Genomic DNA, 13,057 nt, shown 5'->3' on the forward strand with positions numbered 1-13,057 from the left:
GGTAGCACATGGATAGATGAGGCAGATGTATACTTGTTTTTATGGAGACTTGAGGGATGACACATTGCAGATATGATGGAGGTTGCTTCATGGACTTGGATGTGGCATACCGAGAGTTGGAGTTTGATGATATGGTCTCTTCATATAGAGGAGGCACACATATGATGTTGGGATAGATGTGGCTAGTTTCATGTAGCACATTGACACCAAACATCATGGATGACATGTTGCAGTTGAGATGAGGATTACTTCATGGACCTGAGCATGGTTTACTTATATGGATGGATTCTTGATCGAGTTCAGGATGTGACAGGATGCTTTGAGGAACGACTGATGGTGGCATGAGGATGTGCATTCTCATGATTTGGGCGTGATAGTTGGATTAGCTACCCAACTAGTTCAGGCATGAGGGAGCTCAGTGTACAGAGATGTGTTAGCATTATGTTGTAGTATCATGGCAGCAGTTCACATGAGGACGACACATGATGATTGATCATCATAGATTGAGATGACTTCTGATTGATGAGATGAGATGTTGACACATGGTTGAGGTGTGTTAGCACTTGTTGACATATCATGGGCAGTTTTGCACATGGTGATGATGACATGATGGAGTTGACACATTGTTGCGGTGAACATGTAGCTTGAGTTGGAGGGATTGACCTTCCATGATGGAGAGCAGCATGGGGAGATTGTGACAAGGTGGTCGATGATCATGGACATCTATGACATACATTGGTATGGTTGTCTTGGTGACAATTGGTCACTAAGGTGTTACATGATGGAGATGGAGCTTTATATATGTTGCAGGGATGTTTGCCTTATATGGAGGAGTCTACATCATGGTTGATGATGATCTTGGTGGAGAGCTACCGGGATGGTATGTTGTCGAGGACGACAACGATTTCAGGTGGAGGAGGATGTAAGGCCCTCACGACTCGGGCAGGCGCGCGACGGATGGGCGCTCCGTGCACGACGGGCGGACGATGAAAACAGGCGGGCGCTCCATGCACGACGAGCGGGCACACACGGGTGCGACGAGCGGGTGAGCGGACCTCCGACACTTGGGCGACTCGGGCAGGCGTACACGACGGAGGATGGGCGCGCGCTCCTTGGGCACGGCGAGCAGACAACGTGCGACGACGGGCGAGTCTTGTGCGATGGTGAACCGGGACACTTGGGTGACATTAAAAGTGCGACGAAAGAGAGCGACGATACTCATAAGTGCGCACATACATAGAGTGAAGGAGTTTATACCCACGCTTGGAGACTTGAATATGGAGTGAAGCCAACGTGTTGATATGCGTTCATAGGCGTTTGGTGATGGGTTGTGGGGTCGGCCTTAAGGCTGGACACCCTCCCATAAACCTACGAGGGATGTGTATAAACATAAGTGCTTGGAGCTCATTCGAGGAGGGGAACAAGCTCGCACTTCCTATACGCATTAGGACAGGGGTAAACAAGTGCGCAGAAAGAGAAGTGCGCATATCTCATGCGCTTCTCTTGTAAAAGGTGCAGATTTTACCGGAGGTCGATCATAAGGTATTCAAGGTGCGGCTTGGTTGTAGATTTGTGTCGGGCTTGAGGTAGTGTTGCAGGTGGACCGGGTGGACATCTTTCTACCGTGCAAGAGTGCACAAATGTTGTAAAGGCTGTCTATGCCTACATTGTAAATATTTCTAAGTGTTGGCTTGGATTCTGCCAAGCACACTTGTATGATGTATTATTGAAGAATTGTCATAATATATTATTATCGGGCAGACTTGTTCGGGAGTTGCCCCTCCCTTTATACTTGTGTGCAATTGTTATTGTCTTGGTTAATTGCATATTGGATAATGAATGAGTATGGGCTTCATTAAGTATAAAGGCTAATGCATTTTACTTGGTTGCGAAACACAAACTAAGTATGTTAATATGAAAAGGCGTAGTCCATGTGTACAAGTATTGTTAAAAAGAAAGTGCACGGTGGTGCCGCACCTCGCCGGACATGGTTGGAAGACTACCGTAGGCCTGGGGGCGTCCAAAGTTTAACATTATGAAATTAAATTTATTATTTTTAAATAAAATTTATTCTTATTTATCTCAAATATGATTGGTTGAAATGTCTCCCCTTTTATTGTGTAAGAATTTACAGAGTAAGTTCCTCAGACAGAACACTAAAGGACACTGCTCACAAACAGATCATAGATCAATACACCAGTATTCTTGACATGGTTAAAACCCTCAAAGAGGGAAACAGTCCACCGCCTAAGCCAACGCAGCCACTTCAGGAAATTTATTAATAAAAGAAATAAAATTTACATAAGCTTCTCTCATGAACAATCACCCTACAAATGACCCTCCATGCTCTTTAAATAGAGATCAGGGACCAATCAGGTGTTAAGTCACGAATCAAGCGTCGGTAATACCGAGGAGAGAATGAACCGTCGGATCACTTCATGTCTAGAACATATCGTGACCATCGGATTGTAAGTTACAAATGTACATAGTAAAGAAACACACTTTACCTAACTCTACATTAGACCAAGTTATACTTAACTATTTCCTATGTGTCAGAATATCCTAACATCCCCCGTTAAGAACAACTTGGGATATGATTGAATGATGTACAAATATGACACGATAGGAGAAGGAAGGAGGAATTAGAGCCTATCACCCCTTAGTGACAACTTCTTGAACTCCAACCATAAATTGAAATTTAGTAAACTTCGCCTCTGTGAGAGCCTTTGTAAAGATGTCTGCAATTTGATCATCTGTTGAACAATATTGCACTTCAAGAACATGGTCATGAATGAGCTTTCTGATGAAGTGCATGTGTAGTTCAATGTGTTTGTTGCGCTGATGTTGGACTGGATCTTTGCATAGTTGAATGGCACTTTTATTATCACACCAAAGTGTAGTTGGATGCTGCCGCTGAAAGCCAAATTCTGACAGGATCTGACAAAGCCCTAGGGATTCCTTACTAGCTTCTACAATGCCACGATACTCTACTTCTGCGAAAGAAAGAGAAATGGCACTTTGTTTCTTACAAGCCCATGTAATAGGTCCAAAACCAAGAGTGAAAACATAACCTACAGTAGACTTTCGATCATCAGGGTCACCACCCCAATTGGAATCAGTGAAACTAACCAATAGAGGAGATGCTTCTGCACTGTAATGAATCCCAAACTGAAGTATACATCAAACATAATGAAGTATTCTTTTAGCTGCTTTCAAATGAATTTCATGTGGGTTTTTCATAAACCGAGCAATAAGGCCAACAACAAAGGAAAGGTCAAGACGGGTATGGGTCAAATACAAAAGTTTTCCTACAAGTTGACGGTATAAGGTAGCATCAACTTCAAGGGAAGTACAAGTGACTGAAAGTTTGGCTCCAGATTAAAAGGGACAATGGGCTAGCTTACAGTCTTCCATGTGAAAATGGTGTAAAAGATCACGTGCATACTTGGACTGGGAAAGGGAAATACCTTCCTTGGATTGCAAAACTTGAAGAACAAGAAAATAATGCAAGTGTCCTAAGTCAGTCATTTCAAACTTATTTTTAAGGCTGGACTTCACATTTTTTATAAGGTTGGGATAAGATCATCAACATAAAGAAAAAGAATGATAAGAGACTTACCCACTTTCTTGGTGTAGACAGTATTGTCAGAATGACACCTAGAAAAACCATTATCTAAAAGAAAGCTATCCATTTTGGCATACTAAGCCCGAGGGGCTTGCTTGAGACCATAAAGAGATTTCTTAAGCCGACATACAAGGCTAGAGTCTATTTGTATAAGGCCAAGAGGTTGTTCCATATAGATTTCTTCATGCAAGTCCCCATGTAAGAAGGAAGATTTAACATCCATCTGATGGACTTCCCATTTGAAAGAGGCAACAAGCGAAAGAACAAGGTAGATAGAGTTCATTTTGGCAATATGGGAGAAGGTTTCAATATAATCAATGCCTTCAACTTGTGAAAAACCCTTATCAACAAGACGAGATTTATGTTTGTCAACTTTTCCATCTGGTCCACACTTGGTTCTGTAAACCCATTTGCATCTAACAAGTTTTTGTCCCTTTGGAAGAGGAACAAGATCCCATGTATCATGATCCGAATTTAAACAAGAACGCAACAAATTATAGAGATAACCATAAACACAAAGATGCAGCGGAAATAATACTTCATTTCATTAATGTAAAATAATGAAATATGCTTACAAATATCAATGGAAATAAACCAGCTAAGGCAATGGTAGTTTATCTCTGAGAAGAGATTTGGCAGCTACATGCCTCTGAACTGTGTTATAGTGAGGCTCGAAGGCCTATTTATTTTTGAGCCACAATGGAAAACCCTAAACATCCAAAAACCTAACCCTAGAAGATGAAATGCCAAACCGTGGGCACCATTTGGGTAAATTGGTACGTCAACTTCCCGGGTCGTAACTTTGGCATACAATCTCCGTTTGATGCGCACAATATCTTGTTAGAAATATCTATCTGAGAATTACAACTTTGGGAAGAGAAATATTAGTCCATGGATCCATGTTGCTCCCAATTTTCCCAAAAAACATCGTTTAGGGCCTCAAAACGGCTCTGGAAGTTTAGGACCTGAAAACTGCTAAAAATAGTAAACTGTGCTACAATTAAGGAAACTAAAGAGTTGAAAGAAACACTGGTGGGGGTCCAAGTGAACTTGGCAAGTGGCAACCAATATCCACCTAGATCATTCCTCGCCCCTTAGGAAGTAATGGTCCCCATTGCATTGAGTTCCTCCATGAGATGAGGAATCTTTTGCTGAACTTGGTCCCTAGTGAGCCACTTGCCCTGGTGAAGGAGTTGGCTTGCTTTGACAACTTGATACAGTTGGATATTTTGTTGGTGAGTGTGCTTGATCTATGTGTCCATGATCCAATCAGTTGCAACTTGTTCCATGCAGTCTGGATTTAACTCTGTGGGTGTGAGTTGTTCTGCAATGTCAGATGTGTCTAGTAATGGTGGAAAGTATGGACAAAGGTGGTCCACATTGAACACTAGGTGCAGGCCAAGGAATGGGGGAATGCTGAGCTCAAATACATTATCCTCCACAGCCTTGGTAATGGTGTAAGGACCATATCGGAGTGGTCTGAGTTTCTGATAGGCTCTGGTAAGGCGTTCCTTTTGCAAATGCAACCAGACTTTATCGTCCACCTAAAACTTGTGTGGCACCCGATGTTGATCATGTTGCTGCTTGTACTTGGCATTTGATTTCTCCAGAATTTCATGGACCTGCTGGAGAATATGTTGGATGTGCTCAGTGAAGTTGTTTTCCTTATCTGTTTCGGAGTAGACATGAGCCAAATCAGTGTGAGTAGCTGCAAATGGCATGGCCACATCAATGGAACATAATGGCTGGAATCCCAAGCCCACCTGAAAAGGGTTGTGGCCAGTCGAGCTGTGGAGAACCAGGTTGTAGTTGTGCTGAACATAGGGGAGGCTCTCGTCCCATGTGCATCGATGCTTTGAATTGTACATGTGCAGAATGTGTACGATCATCCTATTGACAACCTCTGTCTGGCCGTCAGTTTGAGGATGGAAGACTATGGACTTAGTGAGTTTGGTGTCCAGCATAGACCAGAGACTGGACCAAAATGTACTGAGGAACCTATTGTCCCAGTCTGAGATGATAGACTGTGGGATTCCAAAGTGTACCCACACTTATTCAAAGAAGAGTTTAGCAGTGGCTTCTGCTATGATATTCTTCTTGTAGGCCGCCATAATGGCCATCTTCGAGAACCTGTCGACGACCACAAATACGCAGTCATTTCCATGCTTAGTGGAAGGAAGGCCTAACATGTAATCCATGGAGATGGATTCCCAAGGTCGACTAGGGGTAGGCAATGGGGTATAGAGGCCTTTCTTCTTGATGGTTGATTTGGCAATGGCACAGGCAGTGCATGATCTAATGTACTTCCCGACATCGTGTTGAAGATTCAGCCAATAGAAATATTTCTGTAGTACTGCCACCATTTTCTCAAGCCCAAAATGCCCAGCAGCCTGACTGTAGTGTGCTTCCCAAATCATATTGGCATGCTCGCTTGGAGGAACACAAAGATGACCCAGGTGGCATAACAAGGCATGTTAGAGGTGAAAATCTGGAACATGCTAACCCTCCAAGAGTGTCTAATCAGAAGTCTTGTGCCCACAAGAGTTGAGCACAATGGTTAACGCCATGATCAGTGGTCGACTGAGGCAATCTACAACATTATTTGTGATGCCCTTCTTATGCTTGATATTCAAATGGAATTGTTGCAAGTATGTGTACCACTTCTGATGGTGATCATTCTGCAATCTCCCTTGGGCTGTATGAACTACAAGGGTCGGTGGTCTGTGTGGATAACCATTTCCTTCCCCAAAATGTAATGCTTCCATTATTGACAGGCCTGCACAATGGAATACATCACTTTGTCATAAGTAGGATACTTCCGGGCTGTGTCTGAAATTGTCTCATTGTGATATGCCATTGGATGCCTATGTTGAGTAAGGACTACCCCAATAGCATAGTTAGAGGCATCTCTCTTGACCTCAAATGGTTGTTGCAATTCTAGTAATGCAATCATTGGTGCTGTGCAGAGGAGATCTTTCAACTCTGTGAATGCCTTCTGTTGAGATTCAGACCAAAAGAATTTTTCTTTCTCTCCTCCCTTAGTGACTTGACTTAAGGGCCAAGTGATATGAGAAAATCCCAACAAGAACCTACGGTAGAAGTTGGCAAGACCTATAAAGTTGCGTAGCTCTGTCAGAGTGGTTGGAGATGGCCAATCTCGAATGACTTGGATCTTGGTTGGATCCACATGCACCCCTTGTTCATCAATAATGTATCCTAGATACTGAACCTGGGTCATGCCAAAAGTGCATTCCTATAAATTGGCACATAACTTGTGTTGCCGTAGCGTTTGGAGAACTTGTCGGATGTGGTGGAGGTGGTCTTCCCAACTCTGGCTGAAGATCAGGATGTCATCCAAGGATACCACTACAAATGAGTTGGTGAATGGCCACATGATGTCATCCATTAGCCTCATGAAGGTTGCAGGAGCATTCGTCAATCCGAAAGGCATAACAAACCATTCAAAAAGGCCCTCCTTGGCTTTGAAGGCAGTCTTCCACACATCGGAGGGTTCGATTGGTACCTGGTGATATCTTGACTTCAAATCAATCTTGTTGAAATATTTTTCCCCCTTCAGTTGGTCCAGGAGGTCATCAATCCGTTGGATCGGGTACCTATTACGGACGGTGATCTTGTTCAGCGCCCGATAGTCAATATAGAGTCTCCAAGTCCCATCCTTCTTCTGTACCAACATGAACGGGCTCCCATAGGGAGATGAACTCAGACGGATGTGATCTTTCTGCAGCGGCTACTCAATCTACCTCTTTATTTCATCATTCTCCAGAATGGAGCACCGATATATTGGTCCATTGGGTAGGGGCGCACTTGGGGTCAAATCAATGGAGTGCTTGACCTGACAGTGTAGAGGAACCCTTGCGGGGGAGGTGAAGATGTCCTCGTACTCCTCCACAACCTTGTCCATCTGTAATTTTTGTGCGGAGGGGCCATGTTTGGAGGTCGTGGCCACCATCTTCTTCTTTCCTTGAGGGCGTATCATCAGGAAAACAAATTTCCCAGTTTTGGAAACGAGCTTACTGCATTGTTTTACAGTAACCAAAGAGATGGCGGTAGGCAGTGCTACCTCCAGTATCCTATACAACTTATTTCCCAAAGTAACAATAATAGCACGAAGCCTTGATTCATACATAGCATGTCACTTCCACAAGTATGGTTGTCCTAATAATACATCACAAACTTCAATGGGAGCAATGTCACACAATGTCTCATCCGTGAAGGGCTTGATGTTGTATGGAAGGTGACACTGTTGGTGCACGTGAAGATCTCGTCCTTGGTGAAGCCACTCAATGGTGTATTATTGTTGATGTGATGTGGTCGGTAAGCCCAGTCGCTTCACGACCTCTGTTGAAATGAGGTTCTTTTGGCTCCCGCTGTTGACAATGAACTATAGCGGGGAGCCCTTTACTCACATCTGGGAGTGGAAGAGACGCTCCTCCTCCTCTGGATCTTCAGGTTCCTCCTTTTGGATCTTCATGGTGGCAATGGTGGCATCGGGCTCCACATCGATAATCTGCTTCCCCTTGTTGGGTTCTGACTCAGAGTCGGAACATGTATTTGATTCTGAAACCTTTAGCTCGGCCACCAGTGACTGCTTGGCCCGACACTCACTTGTGGTGTGAGTGGAGCTCTTATCGAACTCACACCACTTTCCCGTGTCCATTTTCGGCTTCATGGTGTTGTTCTTTGCTTGCAGCTTTGGCAGGTTGTCTTGGGCCACCCCGCCTTGGCTTTGTCATTTGTTCTGTAGTTTGGGGGCACCTTTCCCTTTCTTTGGATTCACAGATCCAAATTCTTGCTTCTTCTGTTTAAAATTTTGCTCGACCTTGATGGCATATCGGTATGTCGTGCCAAGCGAGGGGATGTTCAGGAATTCTATTTTTTGCTAGATGTACTTGTGTAGGCAGCCATGGTATTTGAGTACCAAATGCTGCTATGAATCCTTGATACCCAACTTTGTGTGAAGGGTATGGAAAATATTGGTAAACTATGGCACGTCTTGGTCCCTTCCCTGCCGCAGCGTGGTCCACTTTATGTATTGATCCTCATAGCTTCCGATAGGGTAGTACTACTCCTTGATGGCATCCCGAATTGAATCCCAAGTGGGTGTAGTTGAAAATAGTGAGCCTATACTTTCATCCTTCTACTCGCAGTAGGTTTCCGACCAGTTCTTGACATGGGGGACTGACTTGAGAAGAGCGAAAATAATATTTTCCTAGCTGGAAAAATCATGAACAAAAAAATAACCCTCTAGCAGATTTAACCATTTATCGACGACATTGGCGTCTATCTGACCCTCGAATATGGGGATTTCAAAATTAACTTGTACCTTAAACGGTGTGGCATTTCTAGAGTAGCTGTTGGAAGCCGATCCGTCACCCCTGGGTAGCCATTGAAGGATCTGGGAAAAGCTGTCCATCATCGTGTTCCTTTGTTTCTCGAGGGCTTTTTCGAGCAAGATTTTGAGAGGATCTCCTACCCCCTCGTCTTTCTTTTCATCCGCCATGGGAGGCCATCGGGATTTGTGAGGCTGGTCTTGCAATGGTCTGACCAGTTCAAGCCCTAACTACTTATATCTCGACCTCTTTGGGGACATGCAAAGAAAAACAGAGAAAAAGCAAACTGCTCTGATACCACTGATCTAGATTTAAACAGGAACACAACAAATTACAAAGATAACCATAAACACAGAGATGCAGTGAAAATAATACTTCATTTCATTAATGTAAAATACTGAAATATGCTTACAAACAACAATGGAAATAAACCATGTAGAGCGATGGGAGCTTATCTCTAGGAAGAGATGTGGCGGCTACATGCCTCTGAACTGTGTTACAATGAGGCTTGAAGGCCTATTTATTGTTGAGCCACAATGGAAAACCCTAAACATCCAATAACCTAACCCTAGAAGATGAAATTCCAAATTGTGGGCCCCATTTGGGTAAATTGGTACATCAACTTCCCAGGGTTGTAACTTTGGCATATGATCTCCATTTAACAAGCACAATATCTCGTTAGAAAGATCTATCTGAGAACTAAAACTTTGGGAAGAGCAACAATGGGGCATAGACCCATGTTTCTCCCAATTTTCCCAAAAAACATCGTTTAGGGCCTCAAAACAGCTCTGGAAGTTTAGGACCTGAAAAACTGCTAAAAATAGTAAATTGTGCTATAATTAAGGAAACTGAAAAGCTGAAAGAAACACTGGTGGGGGTCTAAGTGGACTGGGCAAGTGGCCACCAATATCCACCTTGATCATATCATTTGCCAATAATGAATGATATTCTTCATTCATAGCTACGTCCCAATCTGGATGGCCTGAAGCTTCTGCAAAGGTGTCAGGATCATGATTCGTTGAAGCTTGAGCTGGTAAAGAAGAGGCTCTATGAAACTGAGAACGTGTACGTCGTTGATTTGTAGGATCACTTGCAAGAGCACCTGCTACATCCTGAGTAGCATGGACCAAGGATAATTCTAGGGGCGAATGTTCGCCCTTTGGCGAAATTAAGGGGTTTTGAATTTTTAGTGGGCGAATATTTTGTATCATGGTACATTTTTACAAATCACCTCAAATAGCCCACCTTATTTTAAGGGAGAGGGTAAAAAAGGTAAATTTAGCCCTTGAAATTAGGACTTACAACCTTCCATTCGCCCATTTTCAAGAATAGGTTTTATTTAAGTGAATCCATTCGCCGGTTTTCAAGAATAGGTTTTATTTAAGTGAATCCTATGGGCCAAATACCATATTTATAAAAGAGGTCTGGTAAATTAATAAAAATATAAATAAATGAGAGGTATGGTAAATAAATAAAACATTTTTTATATTTACTCCATAAGTCACCTTATATACATGTAAGGGTGTAAACAAATAAAAATATAAGTAAAGTTGAGGTATGGTAAATAAATAAAGATATAAATAAACTAGACATATCGTAAATAAATAAAACCTCTTTTTATATTTAATCCATAACCCTCGTTCTATTTATGAAGGGTCAAGAAAGAGGTTTTATTTAAGTGAATCCTATGGGCCAAATACCATATTTGTAAAAGAGGTATGGTAAATTAATAAAAATATAAATAAACGAGAGGTATGGTAAACAAATAAAACATTTTTTTATATTTACTCCATAAGTCACCTTTATGAAGGCTCAAGAAAGAGGTTTTATTTAAGTGAATCCTATGGGCCAAATACCATATTTGTAAAAGAGGTATGGTAAATTAATAAAAATATAAATAAACGAGAGGTATGGTAAACAAATAAAGAATTTTTTTATATTTACTCCATAAGTCACCTTATATTTACAAACACTCAAACAATGGGTTATATTTATGTGAAACCTATGGCCAAAATACTATGGGACAAATACCATGGACTAGATTGCTATTAATACCATGCAAAAACCATTATTAACCCTAATATTAGAATTAATAAAAATAAAAATGGCACATGGTATTGACCCATGGTATTCACCAAAATGGCACATGGTATTGACCCATGGTATTCACCTGGAATGTAGCCTATTTAAATGGGGGAATTAAACCAGCATGTAGCTTATGCTAAGATTCACTAGGACTTTACAAAGTTTTATAATTTAGTGAAAGACTTGCCAAGATCTTACAAGATTTTATAATTGAGTAAAATATTCGCCATGCCTGGTGAGAGATTCGCCAAAAAATTATATATACATATTATATTATTGATAAAATCGCCTTCCATTTTTCCTATATACCATGGAGATTCCCCATTTATTATATTTATAAATTTAGGGGGGGTTCTTAAAATTTTCCCTGGCATGGACCCATTTTGGAAGCTCATGAGTTGAAGAAGGATCCTAATAAGGTGAGGGAGGATTGTCATCCTCGTTGTCATCATCTGAAGAAGAAATATTTTCAGAAGTAGAAGGGATGGAGAGAGGTAACACATCTGCCAAACTAGGCTTGTAGGCCGATATATTTTCAACAAACTTTACATCTCTTCTAATGATAACATTTTTGGACTTAAGTGGAATAAGTCTATATCCTTTAACATCTTTAGAATATCCAACAAAAATACATTTTTCACTCTTACATTCTAAAGCTTTATGTTTCTCATATGGAATATGGGCCCATGCTTCACTTCCAAAAACAAGAAAGTGACTTACATTTGGTTTAATTGAGCTCCATGCTTCTTCTAGAGTGATATTCTTTAAAACCTTAGTAGGAGTGTGATTTACTATGTAATTTTCACAATTAATTGCTTCTACCCAAAAAATAAGACTAGGTCCTTTAGATTGAAGCATACAATTAGCCATTTCCTTTAAGGTTCGATTCTTCCTTTCAGCTACACCATTTTGTTGTGGAGTATATGGAACAATATGTTGCATTTAAATTCCATGCTCAGTGCAAAAGTTGATGGATTTGTTGTTAACATATTCTTGACCATTATCAGATCTTAGTTGAAGAATTTGATGTCTAGTTTGTTTTTCAACAAAGGCCTTAAAGGTCAAGAACATGTTAAATACTTCACTCTTGAGTTTTAAGAAGTATACCCAAGTGCATCTGAATAAATCATCAATGAAAGTTAAGAAATACTTGTAACCAGAGAATGCAACAGCTGGAAGTGGACCACATAAATCACTATGCACAAGCTGTAAAGGGGTTGAGGCGTGCCAAGAGGCACATTTTTCAAAACTATCTCGATGATGTTTTCCGAGTACACATCTGGAACAAACACCATCTATGCAATATACCATAAGAAGACCTGTCACCATATTTTCTTCACATAGATTTTGAAGGGAGCAATAGTTTAAGTGACCAAATCGCTCGTGCCAAAGTTTTCTCACTTCATCATTATGAGCAACAAATATCGAGGGAAGATTTGATGACCCAAAGTTGTTAAACTTATACAACCTTATAGAATCATCAACAATGCCAGTAGATAAAATATGTCTAGCACCTCTGACGTCCTTAATTAAAACATCGTGAGGTGAAAATTCAATGATTTTACCTTCACGTGAATGGGTTATATGATATACAGATAGAAGGTTGCAAGATAAGGTTGGAACACATAATACATCATTAAATTGACCATTTTCTAGATGAATAGTTCTAGTCTCTACAACACTAAGAGCTATATCATCACCAACATATATATTTTTGGTGTTACAATCAAGAAGAAAACATGGCTTTGTTTTTGGCCATGTGATAAGAAAATCCAGAATCAATGAGCCACTCATGAGAATGAGAAGAAGATACATTTAGTGCATATCCAAACCGAGATGCTTGAAAACCACATGCAGAAAGTGATATTCCTGAAGATGAAGTTGAAGTTGAAGAGTGCTCCAAATGGATGTTATGATTCTTCATTGCTGCTTCCAAGGCTTCCATCTTCTTAAAGCATTTCGATTCGAAGTGGCCATCTCGATTACAAAAGTTGTA

This window comes from Pinus tabuliformis, chromosome Q, assembly GCF_031772625.1.
Source record: "Pinus tabuliformis cultivar Carrire ecotype Pingquan chromosome Q, CPIR1, whole genome shotgun sequence".
NCBI lineage: Eukaryota > Viridiplantae > Streptophyta > Pinopsida > Pinales > Pinaceae > Pinus > Pinus tabuliformis.